The 18,661-nt window shown below is 39.0% G+C and overlaps 2 protein-coding genes across 2 annotated transcripts in view; one reads left to right on the forward strand and one right to left on the reverse strand.

The window, feature by feature from the left end:
• LOC124137284 (hornerin-like) overlaps positions 1 to 18,661 on the forward strand; it is a 48,485-nt gene that overhangs the window by 25,571 nt on the left and 4,253 nt on the right. The window lies entirely within an intron of this gene.
• The window catches only part of LOC124137213 (zinc transporter ZIP11-like), a 69,029-nt gene continuing 66,669 nt past the window's right edge, over positions 16,302 to 18,661 (reverse strand). The window contains exon 10 of the mRNA XM_048392412.1: positions 16,302 to 17,727. The gene's annotated coding sequence lies outside the window, so the exon portion shown is untranslated. The remainder of the gene's footprint in view (positions 17,728 to 18,661) is intronic.

Raw genomic sequence — 18,661 nt, forward strand, 5'->3', positions numbered from 1 at the left:
AACCCAACGAGTGCGGTCGAAGGGCGGCTACCCTATCTCATCTAATTGCTTTGATCTGTGAAATTACCAGTGTAGAGTTTCTCACTCGGTTCGCACGGTTAGAATGAATGGCTTAAGTATCAGGAACATTGTGGGTTTTATCACGTGTGGGTCATGTAGACATATCGTCTCGCCCCTTCCGCCTCAAACCTCACACAGGTGGCGCTGCAAATTACGTAATGGCACTATAGACTAGGGAACATTAGACCTACAAGCTGCTCTTAGATGCTCATACAAATAGGTTCTGTTTTCTTTGATATACTAAATGTACTAACAGAGCATCTTAGTAATTTAGTGAACTCCAAAGGAGATAGTTTTACGCGTGTATCTGTGAACCTCCGTTAAATAAGGTTACTTACATGTAAGATTATATAGTGATTTACAAGCTGAGATACCGTTCGGGGAAAAGCAGGGCTTCACTTTTATCACGTGTTTAGGAGGACAACGGACATTCGTCAAATCTTCAGCGCTAGCAAATGTTATTCAGGTCGTTCAAACATTATCTGCTAGCTCTAATTTTATGATGTATACTACTCAAAAGAAGTTAAAGAAACCAGATTCTTTCATATTAATACAGTTCACCTGTCATACTGTGACAGATTTTCTATAGTAATATGAAAGAATCGGGTGTTCTGTAACTTCGGGTGTTCTGTAACTGCGGGTGTTCTGTAACTGCGAGTGTTCTGTAACTTCAGGTGTTCTGTAACTTCGGGTGTTCTGTAACTGCGGGTGTTCTGTAACTGCGGGTGTTCTGTAACTTCGGGTGTTCTGTAACTGCGGGTGTTCTGTAACTTCGGGTGTTCTGTAACGTCGGGTGTTCTGTAACTTCGGGTGTTCTGTAACTGCGGGTGTTCTGTAACTTCGGGTGTTCTGTAACTGCGGGTGTTCTGTAACTTCGGGTGTTCTGTAACTGCGGGTGTTCTGTAACTTCGGGTGTTCTGTAACGTCGGGTGTTCTGGCACTACTTATCAATATCTTTGTTTGGCTTTCGGTGAATCTTTGAAAACATATACTACTTAAAAATGTTAAGGAACACTCAGATTACTACAGTTGATCCGTCATGGCATGGCACTATATTTTTAGTAGTATAACATACAAACAAGAGATCAGAACAGAAAAAGAAAAAACAGAAGAATATAATTCAAAGAGGAATAAGACCTTTGTTTGGTGTTCCTTCACTGACCTCAACATAGCTAGACTAACGCATTAATCTCCGAAAATATATAATTTTGATAGAACTCCATTTAAGTTGAAAAGGGGCCACAGTGAGAATTAGGGGGCTTGAGGAAAATGTAGACTTGCTCCATTTAGGGCTTTTGCATTATAGAAAGGGCTGGGCAGAAGAGAAAATAATATGGTTCAGGAACTGTGAGACAGATCAACCTCAAATTGCCTCTGGACCATAGAACACAATTCTATTTAAGATAAAATTATGATTTGCGTTTGATAGTCCTATGCTTTGGGTAAATATACTGAGGGAAACAAAAAGGGAACACCACTTCATCGCATTGTTCCTTTATTTATTTCCAGATTTTCACCCACAGAGCAACTCAAAGCATGCGATGAAACCTGGAAAAGAATGAAGGAATGTAATCTTTCATGTGTTCCCTTATTTGTTTCCCTCAGTATATGTATCCCCAAACGAGTTTGTTATAGTGATGTAATAATACATTTGCACTTAGTATATCCGAAACATTCAAAGTGTATAAATATTAAGTGTACTTCAAAAAGGGAGGGGTGCACAGCCCAGCGCCCTCTTGGGACGTATACGCAGTGAATACCAAATAGACATAACAAAGTCTAATGAATGTATGCGTAGATCAATTTAATAAATATTTACTGTAAACAAACTTATTATTAGAGAAGATAAGGCATTGCACTAGAATAGTTTTGGAAATCTGTCCTTACTATTAGTTGTCAGGGGACGGTCGGGTAGCCTAATGGTTAAAGCGTTCGCTCGTCACTCCGATGACCCGGGTTCGATTCCCGATATGGGTACAATGTGTGAAGCCCATTTCTGGTGTCCCCCGCCGTGATATTGTTGGAATATTGCTAAAAGTGGCGTAAAACCACACCCACTCACTATAAGTTGTCAGCAGCCAATGATACGAGGAAACGTGAATACCTCCTCATCAAATATGAGGTAGCTTTTGTTCCGTCACTTCTTCAACAAGAACTATTCCCCAGCAGGTTATAACTGTACTATACAACAGTTTTGTTCCAAACACTGATATATTGGGCGTCATATATGTGGAATATTGCTGAGTGCGGTGTTAAAACAACAAACAAGCAAACTAATATATTGTTGCTGTTTTCGTAATTGTTAACATATTTTGCATGTTCAAATGCTTTTATTAGAATCACATAGAGTGGGCGAGTGGGCGAGTTGGGCTTAACGCCACTTTTAACAGTATTCCAGTTGTACCAACGCATGTCAGCTCGATGTGGGAGGAAAGCCCGAAGTGAGGCAGGTCTTAGACGTTTACCACTTTGGTGAAACCCACGATTTCAGGTAAGGTGCTGATGAACCTAGGAACATATAATCGGGCGAACCGGGGTTCGAACCCACAAACCTAGGTTTCTTGCATGACAAAGGGACGGAGCTCTGCACAGCGAATTGCAGCGTCTCTGGCGCCTGGACCATCCATGGCCCCTAATTACTTAAGAGATGTTAAGAACGTACTCATATCCCCTGCTCTTTAAGAAAAGACACCGATAACGTTAACGTCAATGTACGACAGACAACAGACGGACGACTGACAAACCCACATTTAATGACACCATTGCTCTGGTGACAGAAACACACAGTTCCCATGTGCACTTGTTGTACGCAGCTGGCGTGTGGGAAAGACACTGTCCAAAAGGTACATAAGGTTCAAGGGTCAGACAGGAGTCGTGACTTAAAAAATACATTACATATACTCATGCATGAACGACGACGTGATGAACGTCTTAACGTCGAGTCGGAATTCTGTGCGCGGATTGTAGAGGTGCCATTTCTGGAATGTTGGCTGATAAGTTTCAGTTTCATGAACTCGTGGTTTCAGGTGTCCGATGTCATGAGATTTACAGTAGGTGTGTTTGTATATGTGCATTTAGTAAATAGGTGAGTTGGACTTAACTCCCTTCATCTGAAACTGCAGTAATCTAGATTTGCCAACGAGTATAGGTGAGGTGAAATGGTCCAAGATTATTGCACTTATATAGCGACGTGCATGTACGTGTGTGTGTTTGTGTGGCTGCTTGTACTAGTCCGGACTGATGCCGATTCATAGTGGCTGCTCACTGAGATAGCATGCCGCAGTTTAACATGAATACCCGACTCAGACACAGTATATTGACTCCGAGCCGACCAGTCCTTGTTTTAGCCCCTTAATGCCGAGCGCCAGACAGGGTAACAACAAGTACCATCTTTTAACGTCTTTTGGTATGACGCGGCCGGGGATAGAACCCCGGACTTTCTGCTCTCCGGGCGGACGCTCTACCACTAGACCAGGAAGGCGGTCCCAACGCCTTACTTGGGATGTAGTGAATATATTTGGTTCAGGGTCTGTATGACACCCCTTGAAGATATAATGGCGGGTTTCTAAAATACTGATATTGTCTGAACACAACAGAACTTTATTATTCCAGGCCGAAATCTTCGGCATATAAGATACACATGACAGTGTCTACAACGTGTGATGGCGGATACAAATATAAAGTGTGTGTTGGCGGTTGGTTGGTTGGTTGGTTGGTTGGTTGGTTGTTTAAAGCCGTACTCGGCAATATTCCAGCTAATTGACGGCGGTCTGTAAATATTCGAGTCTGGACCAGACAATCCAGTGATTAATATCATGAGCACCGATCCACACAATTGGGATCGATGACATGCATCAACCATGTCAGCAATACTGACCATCCGATCCCGTTAGTCGCCTCTTACGGTAAGCATGGGTTGCTGAAGACCTACTCTACCTCGGATCTTCACGGGTCGTGTGATGGCGGATACAGGAACTACCGGAAAGTTTACATGTTTCATTATCAAATTAGGACAATTTAGTTCAATTAAATAGTGTTTAACATTTTAAACTGGGTTTTTTTCTAAATATGCTTCCGATATATACACTTTTCTTTCTTCTGTGAAATCTTTGCATCTAAAAATATAACGAAATTCATCTCCGATACCGTCTGTGTTACATAATTGACATTTCTTGTGATACATTGCTACTATAGTCCATCGTGGTCAACACACTGACATTACATTGCCCTTGACACGGAACTGTGTGATGTGTGTTGTGGTCATTGCCACCAACGTGAAAAATATGTGTACGTGCCATTAGCAGCAACAGGTTGTGGAAGCCATTTTGAATTAAAGCTGACTATTTTGAACGTGACGGTTGTGGAAGCCATTTTGAATTAAAGCTGACTATTTTTAACTTGAACGTAGGCTTCTAAAATTTCATAGATTAGGTATTGTGAATATGAACAAACATTAAACCAGTTTGTCAATAAACAAGGAAAATATTACTTTCAACGTGGATGTTATTTCAGTTTAAGCGAAAATCATTTTCCGATTTTAATGGATTTCCCAAAATTGATAGGAGCTGGCGTTTAGATTCCTCATTCAGTAAACATCAGGCGCATTTCATGTGTTCCAGGTTGGGTTTAGAAATACGGATGACACACGCCCATCATTTCCACGAAAGCCAGTGTATTCTTAGCAATCACAGCATGACACATGGCGCCCCTCATCACCGCCCATCGGCAGTGATGTCATGAACGTACACAGTGAGTGAGTGAGTATGGTTTTACTCGCTTTTAGCAATATTCCAGCAATATCACGGCGGGGGACACCAGAAATTGGCTTCACACATTGTACCCATGTCGGGAATCGAACCCGGGTCTTCGGCGTGACGAGCGAACGCTTTAACCACTAGGCTACCCAACCGCCCCTAACGTACACAGATGTTGTATTCAAAATAATAATTGCTTTGATAAATCTAAATATGTATGGATAGCTGATCTATGTTATATTTGAAACACATATCCATAGTTTGTCGTTAATGGAGGACGATGTATTACAAAATATTTCTCTGAAATGTTTGTTGTTTAACGCCGCACTCTTCATTATTCCTGCTATATGACATGATCTATTTATTGAAACAGGCAGATATGAAGGTATTGCAAGAGAACACAGACTTTGTAGGATTTGTAAAACTGATTGTACTGAAGATGAATATCACTTTTTATGTGTAAGTCCAGTGTATGAAGATTTAAGAGCAAAATATCTAAATAACTATTTCTACCGCAACCCAAACGGTAACAATTTTTTGTAAATTAATGACTTGTGATTGTACAGAAACTATTAGAAATCTATCAATGTTCATTTATCATGCCATGAAACTAAGAAAATGTATGAATTTGTAACACGCCCTACACATTGTACTATAGGCCTTTGGCCTCATAAGTACCATGAATAAAGATTGATTGAATGATTGATTGACAGCGGTCTGTAAACAATCGAGTCTCGTCCAAACAATCGAGTGATTGGCATCATGAGCATTGATCTACGCAATTGGGATACGATGACTTGCATCAACCAAGTCAGCGAGTCTGACCACTCGATCCCGTTAGTCGCCTATAGACCAGTTCTATCCCGCATCTTAACGGGTATGTTGTATAATAGCACGCATTGATATGCTGTCTTGTTTTGCAAACCTTGGGTACCTTGGTGTCCACTGTTACTGTTTATATGACAATGAACCCACGAGAAAGTGAAAAAAAGTGTAATACGTCTGTCTAAAAGCAATGGTTGATGATGTATTTAAACCCTTTTTGTTTCAAACAGGTCGTGGGTAACCACAGATCGAGTCATAATGCGTCGTTTGAAGTCGAATGATGACATGCAGTATGTGATATTTCAGTTATACACTTACCATAGTGCTTCATACAGGGCATCACGTGAGGCATCCCGCTTCATACAGGGCATCACTGGTCCTCACTGAAGGTATCCTACTTCAAACAGGTCAGACCCGTGAAGATCCGGGTAGAAAATAGGTCTTCAGCAACCCGCGCTTGTCGTAAGAGGCGACTATCGGGATCGGGTGGTCGGACAGGTCATCACTGAAAGCACCTGCTTCATACATGTCATCACTGGGACATCCTGCTTCACACATGCCATCACTGGAGGCACCCTGCTTCATACAGGTCATCACTGAAGGCATCCTGCTTCATACAAGTCATCACTGAAGGCACCCTGCTTCATACAAGTCATCACTGAAGGCAGCCTGCTTCATACAGGTCATCACTGAAGGCACCCTGCTTCATACAGGTCATCACTGAAGGCACCCTGCTTCATACAGGTCATCACTGAAGGCAGCCTGCTTCATACAAGTCATCACTGAAGGTACCCTGCTTCATACAGGTCATCACTGAAGACATCCTGCTTCATACAGGTCATCACTGAAGGCATCCTGCTTTGCACAAGTCATCACTGGGACATCCTGCTTCATACAGGTCATCACTGAAGGCATCCTGCTTCATACAAGTCATCACTGAAGGCACCCTGCTTCATACAAGTCATCACTGAAGGCAGCCTGCTTCATACAGGTCATCACTGAAGGCAGCCTGCTTCATACAGGTCATCACTGAAGGCATCCTGCTTCATACAGGTCATCACTGAAGACATCCTGCTTCATACAAGTCATCACCGAAGACATCCTGCTTCATACAGGTCATCACCGAAGACATCCTGCTTCATACAGGTCATCACTAGAGGCACCTTGCTTCACACAGGTCATCACTGAAGACATCCTGCTTCATACAAGTCATCACTCGAGGCACCCTGCTTCCCATATGTCATTACTTGAGACGCCCTGCTTCATACAGGTCACCACTAGAGACACCCTGCTACAGATAGGGATAGGTAAGCACAGAGGCCACCCTGCTACATACGGAAATGAATAATAATTAATGCATTCAAATTGTTTACATGGATTTTGACAAAGGTTTCTACATAGCAACTGAATATTTCGACACAACGTCTCAGCCTCTGGCTGGGTGTGTAGGCTGTCAAATCTTCCTGCACGATACGCTGCCTTACTGTTCTTATCATTCAACGCACACGTGATGTCTATTGCGCCGTTTGGCAGAGGTTGTTATTTACAAGATCGATGAGTAGGTTTAATTTCCATTTCTTTCAATGAATTACTTAGTTATACTTAATCCGTTGAGCAGCACAAACTGATGGCTGTATGTTCTGGAATTTTATATGTTTTGTATAGTGCATTCTGTTTTTCTAGATGTTATTTACTGAGCAGAAAAAGATATGTATATTCAACCATTTGATAGATATTACCATATGGTAAGACAACATGTTAACGCATTCAGTCTTCAAAAACAATAAATGCCAGTTTGAATAAATTCTATAGTTGTTACATAAAACTCGAAACACAAAATGCTCATTTTGCTGCTCAAACAGCTCTCTTAGCTATATTTCCCCAGGGAGCTGAGAATGAAACGCCAGTTCACACTGCCCCATTGACCGAGGTAATAATATTGCATAGCGCCGCTGGGCAGCTGTCCAAGTTGGAATTCCGGCGCTCTATAAATACATTATATTATTTGCCGATGGCTCATACAGATTCCTACATATTTATAAATTTACATATTTCTTGAAGGATTAATATGCACTCTGTAACATTTCTACCGAAAGAATCTCTACCGTATGTTGTTTTTTTTATATGCTATCATGGAGAATACATTTACAGTAAAGTAGGTTTATAACGAACTCAAAGGGACTACTAATTTTAGTTCGTTATAACCGTAGTTCGTTATAAGCATATATACAGCATAACTACAGCAAATAGTCGGGACCAAAAACAGTAAGTTCGTTATATCCGTAAGTTCGTTATAAGCGTGTTCGTTATAACCGTAGTTTACTGTATATATAAAAATTACATTCGTTAGTGTCGTAGCTCTTCGCAACTTTGCACAAAGATTTATGTGACAGTTCCCCCTCGAACAAATAACCTAAGTTAACTAGAGTACACTGGCGGAGGTAATGTGGGAGTGCAATCCCTCAAGGTTCGGCGTAAAACAGATCATGTAAATAGCCAATGTCATGAACATACATACTTAAAAGGAATAAGTTGCTACAAGTTTTCGAAACCAATTTCAAGAATATGTTGTTGTCGTTCCGTGATATACCGTAAGTGAAATTTCAGAGAAAGTGGCATTTGTCGTACGTTTCCGTTACGTACAAGTCGCGAAGCGGATATCCAATCACAAGGTAACACGTCAATGGTGTTATTAACAGTATTATCATAGCCCCGTTGTTGGTTTTCATATCCAACATTTGGCAACCATCTTTGTTGATAAGACCAGGACAAATCATTTCAAGCCGCGATTCCCCGAGATACTGTAGTTCAACCATTGGAAACAAGGATACCTGACCAGTGATCATGACATTGACTGAGTGCTTTATTCGTCACGCGTGTTCTGTGTCCCGTTTCCTTACTAGCAAGGCGTAAATTAATTGTGTTTCCCGTTCACACTGATCTAACAATTAGTTCAAGTCGGCTGCCATTTCTCCGTAAATATTTTAAAGGAACATTCAACTGATGTTCATAGTACAAGTAAGCATACAATGTTTGCGAAAAGGAGGGATAATCGTATAATATTGTTGAAAATGTATTAATAATGAATTAAATTAACAAAGTGTTGTTATATTTTTACTTTTAGTAAACCGATAACATTCTGAATAATTTAGACCCGTGAAGATCTGGTTAGAATTGGTTTTAGAATAGAACTGGATTGCCTGGTGCCGACAGGATTATTTATACACCGCCGTCATACAGCTGGAATATCGGTGCGGCGTTAAACAAATAAACAGAACAAAATTCCAAATGAATTAATGTTTGGTAATGCTTCAGAAAGGTGGTGACGTACCCCCTGACTACAACCTTAAATTAGTCTAAATACTTATTTATCTCGTCACTATATTGCGCCTTGTGTTTAAGGTTGTGAGTGAGTGAGTTTGATTTTACGCCGCTTTTAGCAATATTCCAGTAATATCACAGCGGGGGACACCACAAATGGGCTTCACACATTGTACCCATGTCGAGAATCGAACCCGGGTCTTCGGCGTGACGAGCGAACGCTTTAACCACTAGCCTACCCGATCGCCCCTTTAAGGTGGGGTTATTGTATCTGAATTGCCAGATTATATTCCTGATTATACCCCGCGGGGATTCGGGGTTACAATAGATCCCCCAGCAACCCATGCTCGGCGTAAGAGGCAACCAGGTGGATCGGGTGGTCAGGCTCGGCGACTTGGTTAACAGTGTCTCCCTGTATCCTGACGGCGTCAATCGTTGCTCACAATATCAATCACCGGATTGTCTTCTCCAGGCTCAATTATTTACAGGTCGCCGTCCTATGGCTGCAATAATGATGAGTGTGGCGTAAATAATCAAACAAACAAGCGGATATTTATGTTATACTGATCGCTATAGCATCTATTCCTCCAACTTTTCATAAATTGGACCATTCATTTGGGAACTCATATTAAAACTAATGTTATCATAAACACGAATAATGCTGTCCTTTACTTTATTAGGAGAAACTGAACAGGAGCTAGTGTCGACTCCGTGATACAGAGATTGTGTGGAAATCTACACTGCAGAGTAATGGTATTTGACATTCCTGAAATTCCAACTGAAAATACATCAAGATCGTTGGATGAAAAGATTTACATTTACTGCTATTAAAAGAAAAGCCGTCTTACCGATCATTGACGCGAATAATGTTGACATGTTGATGTGACTGCATTTCTCATCAGATACATATGTATGAGTTATTGACCTCGGACAATCGATAGTGTTTATTGGAATACATCTCCCATATAACTAATGGTCAGTTGTGTGGGATGAATAATGCTTATGGCCTTGCGCTATTTCTATTTTAGCTTATAAATGACTAGAAATGTTTTGAAGTGACATGACGTAAATGAAGAGTGTTAATTATACCCGTAATAGTGGGCGTGTGACTGCGGTCATAATTTGTCCTCCAAAGGTTGTAATGATTGTATGAACGCTTCACCCAATTGCTCTGAAACCAACTTTTTTGAAGGGTCAATTGTGTTTGGTGAATTGATTCTGGTATCAGCAGCACTGGTTTGGCGGTTGTTAGAAGAGACAGTTCAAATGTAATCCGCAATATTTGGTGGGTTATCTGTATTTAAAATTAAAACGAACAATTTTCACAATTAAAATAGTTTATTCTTGAGAAAAACAATATAAACATATAACTCTTAGTATATAGATATCATATACCACATTGTGGAATGCAAAAATCATCAAATACTTTCATGAACAGATTCACCAGCATCCTATGTCAACAAACTGACACAACATAATTCATCATGACCTAAAAATCGTTAGGAAATAGGCACAATTAGCACAAATCAAAATGTATTTAATATAAATAATGGCTCCATCAGGGTGAATGATATGTATAGTTAAATGCATTTCTGAATATGAGAACCAGCTTACATTCCTGTAGGGATATATTTCCAAGGAAGAAACGCCATCCATCACTAAAGTGTGGCAAGCATGAGTGAGTGAGTTGGGTTTAACGCTGTTTTTAACAGTATTCCAGTTATATGGCGGCCTGTCAGCTTAATGTGGGAGGAAAGCTCGAAGTGACGCAGGTCTTTGACATTTACCACTTCGGTGAAACCCACGAGCATGGGTATGGTGCTGACAAACCTAGAAACATAATCGGGCTGAACGGGATTCGAACCCATAATCATAGGTTTCTGGCGTGCCCTAGGGATGCAACTCTGCACGGTGAATCACGGTGCCTCAGACGACTGGGCCACCTGTGCCCCCCTATGCTTAGAATGCTTCAAAAGTGTGTGCACATCCCTCCTGATCCGCATCTTTTCTGAGGCAAGAGAGTTAACTGACTACAAAAGTCCAGTTTCCACCCTTGCCGAACTAGGCTGGTATTATGGAGTTACATTTTGGCTAGACTAATGAGTCTATTCTTTAGTCATTTCAGTTGATTGGAGGATTTGCAACTGGGTGTCAACAGATATTTTCCAAATCTTTTCATGTTTTTAATCAAGGTTTGATACACTTCACGATATACGATCCGTTATATCACAATATAAATGTTGATTATCGATCAGATCGTCTTGACTAGGCACTGCCATTTTGTTTGAAGCAAATGCAAGTGATACGAGGGGTGGAATCTGATTGGTCCATAGGAGAGGCATCGAGCCCAGGAATTCCAGCCTAGTTCGGCAAGGGTGGAAACTGGACTTTTACAGTCAGTTAACTCTGTTGCCTCGGGAAGATGCCTGGTCTGTGGATGACTCTGTTCACTGCCAAAGAGGTTACACCTAACACCCTACTATTTTCTCTACTTTTCATTTAATTGTACACTTACATTTTTATTCTGCTAAGTACAGATGAGTATGTAGGTGTCTATTGCACAGTATGCCAATAAGGAAACTGTACAAATAGCCTAACAACATGACAATATCTCACGAGTTTGCTGCAATGGTAAATAATCCTTCCTTATAGGGATTCCTGTGTAGAATAGGTTCCCTGTACCCTATGCCTGATGTAAGCACTGACTTATACGACACAAAAGAAGTTAAGGAACACCAATTCTTTCATCTGAATGGCATGACAGATTATCTATAGTGATATGAAAGAATCGGGTGGTCCTTAACTTCTTTTAAGTAGTATATGAACCAATGGTCAGTGTGTCACCTGGATGACTGTGTGGCATCTTACTGTGGTCCCATGTTGTGGATGCAGAGCTATTGTTGGGGTCGAGTTGACGGCAGCCCAATACAACGTTCACACACACAAGTATCACTTGATACCTACAGTAACAAATATTCTCAACTACACAGTTATACATTCTAGACAACTACTATTATATGAAACATAAAGCACCTAGACTAATAATAATAATAATAATAATAATAATAATAAGTTCTGTTATGGGTGGGTTTGACTAGGCAGCGCTTCCTGGGAGAAGTCCCATTGGCTGCCTGGGCTGCGTGTAGAGGGCCAAGGGCCCTGAGCTGATGATGACCCTTACCAGCCTGACTGTGCCAGGATCACCCAAACCCTGAACATAGAACAACTAGGCAAGAGTAAGGAGGGTGGGATTGTCTGGAGAATGCTAGAGCAAGACACTCCATGTATCAAACGACTATTTTATAAATTAAGTAGAGAAATTTATGAGAGTGCTACACAAAGGAACGCCCTGCTTGGGTTATTGCAGGGAGAGGAGCTGTGTGTAAAACAACCCACGGAAAGAGTGCAGGTGGACTGAGAAACAGATGGTCATTCCTTTTGTCTAGATAACATTTAGTACGGGAAAACTAGACACTCAAACATTTTCTTGTCATCAACATGAGAATTAAAGAAAAAATGATCTCTGAAAAACTAGCTCTGTCCACACGATAACAGAGCAAATACAATGCAGTATTTTATTATTGTGAAACCATTCTCAATAAAATCCCATTGACTTTATTGACGTGTGTGAACACAAGTGGATGTCATCAATGTCTCCACAGACTGGCTGACAATATTCACTGGAAAGTAATTTCAGGCTTGCTTTCAAATAAATTATCGTCTGTTAAAAAAGCTTCAGCAGGTTCCTTTTCCACAAACATTCTGTTATGGCAGAATATGTTCTACAAAATACACATTGACCATGGGTGGATACAGCTTTTTTGCAAAGGGGGGGGGGGTGCACAATTAAGATCTATATTTATTGTCTTTGGTGGTAATTTATACAGAAATAAAGATTTTTTTCGAACCCCCCCTCTGTATCCGCCCATGTTAACCAATGGCAAACTGGTAAAATTGGGATAGGATTTACTAGTATCAATCTCTTTGGTGATGCTAATTTTTTACTGTGTGGGTTGGTAGATTTCATAATGTGGAATGTGTGTTGAAAAAGGATTTTCTTAATATTATTGGGAGTTTTTGAACACTGAAGAGGATGGTCTCAAAGTGTTCACAGAAACATCCTAAGCTCTCTTACAATATTCACTGGAAAACATATTCCTTGCTTATCAAATATAAGTGATAAAATATTAATTATTTTCATGTCATGATACTTTTTTTCTGTTGTCCTTAACGGTACTATTCATGACCACTTAGGTCATCCCATCATCACTGAACAAAGATTCCTTACAAATACAATGGTGCAATTAAAAATGTTGATCTGTGAGCGGAAAGAAGTAAAGGTAAATTATTAATTAAAACTCACATGATTCTTGCAACTTTGCATCATTCAAACATATATATGTATTCAAATATTTAAGAGTTCAGATATTGGACTATAACTTTATCACATACATTGTTTGTCAATATGATTTTACTTCCATTTTGCATTTCAATTTTTCTGAATGTGTTCATAAGCGACATGAAGATTATCTAGTGGCTAGAGCTGAAGGTATGTATTAGTATTGTGTTCTTCTGTCTGTTGCAATGAATGGCAGTCATACCAGTACCGTTTGGGGCAAGGACATCGGAAGCACTGGCTAAGACCCATTCACTGACCCTCGTTCCAAGAATGCAATCTTCTTGCAGAAGGCAAAACCTTCCAAACCAAACAGCTCATAATCATTTCTCAGTGGAATGCGACATTTCCAAAACACATAAAACCTACACACAAACATTAAGCAATTTGTCACGAACATAACCTTTAGTCAAGGGGAATGCTTACTGAATTGTCATCTCATGTGTCTATCATATCTATATACACACACTGTACACCCTGCTATTGACAAATTTCTAAAAAGAAGCTTACTCAAAATGTCTTGTGTTACACTTTCCAAAAAAGGAGAAAGAGATGAATATATCCCAATCATAAACGGGACAAAGTCTGAAGACGAGAGTCCATAGATTGAGATTGTACATCTACAAGGAGCCCCATGACCTTTGTATATATCAAGGATTGTTGAACATGAATGAATTTTAACCCTGATAACCATTGAATATTGTCAGTTTATATTTGTAGATTCTACACATGTACAACAATGTGCAATAACATAGAAGCACAGTACAGTATGTTTCATCATTAAATAACAAATCATAACCATCACAAAATCAAATAACACTAATAATAAACAGTGCATCAAATAAGAACAAACATAATAAACTACTCAAAAGAAGTTAAGGAGCACCCAATTCTTACCATAGTTTATCTGGCATGGCCTGAAAGATTAACTATAGTCATATGAAAAAGTCAGGTGGTCTGCAATCTCATTAAAATCAGATCTACGTTCTTGCTACCGCTAAACAAAGATCTGAAGACATCCCATTAGGGGTCACGTCAGAACGACCTTTCATCCGACCAATCAGAGCGTTGCATACCAGATTATGAAAGTGACAGTCGGAATGTGATTTCTAATCATGCAACCTCGAAAACTTTAACATGGGGTATTCTGAATGGTTTTATGGGTTTAATGACTGAATCCTTACAATCTAGATCATCCATTAGCCATTCCAGAATGTTTTTTTGTTCAGGTTTCAAATTTGTAATAGAGAATTTGTCAAAATATGTTTTGAAGCGTAGTCGCCAAATTGAAATTAGTGCCGTAAAGCACGAGAAAGCTGTCTTCTGATTGGTCATTCCATTGGTCGGTCAAAGTTCGCGCAAGGTCGGTCTGACATGACCCGTAATGAGATGTCCTCAGATCTTTGTTTAGCAGTAGCGAGAGCTAAGATCTGATTTTAAGGAGATTGGGTGTTCTGTAACTTCTTTTGAGATCATACATCCACACTAACAAGGCAAGATTGTGTACCGTCTTTATAATAGATGACATGGCATTATAAACAAATGGTGAAACAAATAAACTACCGGTAAACTTATCATACTTCCACGCATAACACAGAATATAATACCGGTATTTGTTTACATTATCTTAAAGCAAAATAATATAGTTAATCAAAACAATGAACGGATTTCAAAGAATAAACCTTGGTACACAGATAAAATGCATCATTGTTAGAAAATGCCATGAGAATCAGAATATATCTTTATACTCATACAAATTAAAGCTAACATGAGTTTTTAAAGGCTTTTATACTTTTTAGCTGACAGATTCAGCTGACCAAAGCCAGAAGTCACAATAAAAAAATAATGGAATAATTTGATCTTTTTATTTGCCCAACCATCATCTTGAATGATTTAGAAAAAAGAGAAAAATATGACTGCCAGAATTAAACTATATTGATTTTTTTCAGCAGTAAATTACTAAGTGTATGTGCATGTAGTCAGTGTAAGGAGTCACAACAGAATAGTGCATCATCAGTGACTCTAAAGATGTTTGTTTCTAGTTTAAGAGAGTCTTATCCAATCATCATCCAGTAAAATAATTTGTGTGTCTTGTTTACTGTTCAAATATCATCTCACCTTTACCAGCACAGAAGGCACATTTGGTACATCGGAGGGAAGTAGGATTTGACTTCCATAGAAACACATCACACAATCTTTAAATATCATCATCATCATCATCATCATCATCATCATCTACAATAATTTACTAAATACTCTACACATTCTTATGGGGTCTATCTAGACCTGTTCCAAGGCCAATAATCGATCCCAAGCCTGCAGCAAATGTCAATAAAAATTCCCAATTTGGAACTAACATTTCCCAGTTCATATTACAAGGTATTAATATAAAACTAATCCCTAATTTGATAGCTTTGTAGAAATAACCTGTATTCACTTATAACAAGACCAACAAATAGCAACAGGTTTTAAAGCTTTGTTATATATTATTGCATTAAATGCATCTCAAAATATTTCTGAATTAAAGAAAATGTGAACTTTTTAAAAATCCCAATTCCCTTCAATCTCTCCGCAATTCAAATTTTTGTATTCTTTAGCAAAATGGTCACAAAAATCAAATTCACTTGTTCTGTGTATCTAGGCATGAGATAATCAAACACAATGTCTTCATTCAATGTGTTTCAAGATGGACTTGAGCACAAACGCACATCTTGTCTGAGGCTTGAAAACATGATGTGTTTTCATTGCATGTCAGTATATTTTGCTTCATACCTAGAGACTCAAAACTTGTACATTTGACCTTGGAACTCGAATTAAGTTCCTTAGGAATAATTTTCAGCTCCTGATTCCTGCATTGTGATGCACATTCTTAACCCCCCCCCCCCCCCCCCCCCCTCTTAAGGTAACTATTTTTAAAGCTTGCACATTTTATCAACATCCTTAAAGAGACTGTACATAATGTTGATATCTCATATAAGAAATAAACAGTTATTGGTAATTGTTTATTGTACAATAAAACAGGGAGAATAAACCATAAGGAGCTGCGAAGAGTTTTATTGTATGATAAACATCTCCCACTCTTTATTTCTTATATACAAAATCCATGTCCTATGAGATCTGTGGGAAGATTGTCAAGTGAAGGTATATTCACAGTATTCATGCCAAAAACTATTCCAGATTTAGCTTTAAGAGACACAATATGAAGAGATGCGTGATGATGCCCTCAAGCATACTTTGCCTGCCATTGACTTGAATGTAAAATACAACACATGAATCAGTTACAGGCTGGTCCCACGTGGAAGTGGATAAAAATAAGCTATACCTAAAACTGAGTGAGTGAGTGAGTTGGGTTTAATGCCGCTTAGAACAGTATTCCAGTTATATCACTGCATGTCTTTGTGGCACCCTAGATGACTGGGTCACCCCTGCCATCGGTACATAAAAGACTGTAGCACAGATATAAGATCTACAATGTTCTGGAAGTCCAACGATCTCTCATATCTTATCAGTAGAACACCTTATACCATATATATTTCTTTATGAAAGCAATACATAGAAAAGTCTTGATCAGAGAAAGAGAAAAATATTTGTTTCTTTCATCTTTAGACATTCATTTGAAATGGAAAAAAAGAAATCTAATTGTTAACCTGGGAAATTAACCTTACTGAAAACATAAAATAGTAATTTCCCAGGTTAATAATTAAAATTATTTTTTTTCCATTTGAATGGATGTTAAAATGTAAATTCTTGATCAGAGAAACAGAAAAATATTTGTTTCTTTCATCTTTAGACATTCATTTGAAATGGAAAAAAGAAATCTAATTGTTAACCTGGGAAATTACTCTTTGAAAACATAAGATAGTAATTTCCCAGGTTAATAATTAAAATTATTTTTTTTCCATTTGAATGGATGTTAAAATGTAAATTCTTGATCAGAGAAACAGAAAAATATTTGTTTCTTTCATCTTTAGACATTCATTTGAAATGGAAAAAAGAAATCTAATTGTTAACCTGGGAAATTACTCTTTGAAAACATAAGATAGTAACTTCCCAGGTTAATAATTAAAACTATTTTTTTTCCATTTCAAATGAATGTTTGTTTCAAATTCACAGCTGTTTTGGAACCACAAAAAAGTAAACAATACAGTGAAAAGACTGAGCCATTTAGCCAGGACTCCATTGTATAAAAAAGAAAAGAAAAGACATTGCTCCATGCTGGAACTGTCTGGATTAATAGGGTCTTACTGAATATGAAGAGATAAGAGAACATGATTTCTATATGGTTGATGGCGGCAGCGGTGGTAGTTGAGAAGATTCTGTGTATGGCTGTATATGATCTGTACGTCTGTCTGTGAGATAACTGGGTGGTACCTGGAACACAAACGAGAAGCATGAAACTTCATGGGCATTTTATTATCACATGTGTCTCGAGCATTGATGGCAGAATGATCTCTTTTAATGTCTGTTTATTGTTTGCTGCCTCACTCAGCAATATTCCAGCTATGTGTTGTGGCCTGTAAATAATCCAGTATGTACCAGAGAATCCTGTGATTAATATTATGAGCAATGGGCCATAATGTTGGGTATGATGACACGCTATCAACCAAGTCACCAAGTCCGTTAATTTAGTCATCCCTTTAAACCAGCACAGGTTGCTGGAGACCTTTCCTAAACCAGAAACCTCACAGACCTATTAATTTATGTAAAGTGACAAGGTTTAACGCCACACTCGGCAATGTTCCAGCTATATGATGGCGGTCTGTAAATAACCGAGTCTGGACCATACAATCCAGTGATTGATATCATGAGCATCGATCTGCGCAATTGGGATACAATGACATGCATCAACAAAGTCAGCAAGCCTGACCACCCGATCCCGTTAGTTACCTCTTTTGACAAGCATAGTCGCCTGTTATGGCAAGCATGGGTTTGCTGAAGACCTATTCTATTCCGGATCTTCACAGGTCCAAGGCTAACTGTGGGTCACTTTACATCCTTGGGGATCCAGGGAACTAAATCTCCTGTCTATAAGATTAATACTATGGACCCATTCAGGTTTCACACTTCGATAGCGACATCACTATCTCCATGATCAGAACCTTTGCAAAGTATTTCTGTCACACAGGCATGAAATTTGAGAGGATACCTATTTCGTAAACTATGACTCAAATCCAACCAAGGAGTAACGAATGGGTTATCAACCCCTATGTGAAGGTAATTCATAAACACATGTTTATGATATAGTCAAGATTTTAACAAGAATTTCTTATGATTATAGAGAGATTTTGTTACATTTACCACTTGA

This window comes from Haliotis rufescens, unplaced genomic scaffold (assembly GCF_023055435.1).
Source record: "Haliotis rufescens isolate VD_foot unplaced genomic scaffold, xgHalRufe1.0.p SCAF_11, whole genome shotgun sequence".
In the NCBI taxonomy this organism is placed as follows: Eukaryota; Metazoa; Mollusca; class Gastropoda; order Lepetellida; family Haliotidae; genus Haliotis; species Haliotis rufescens.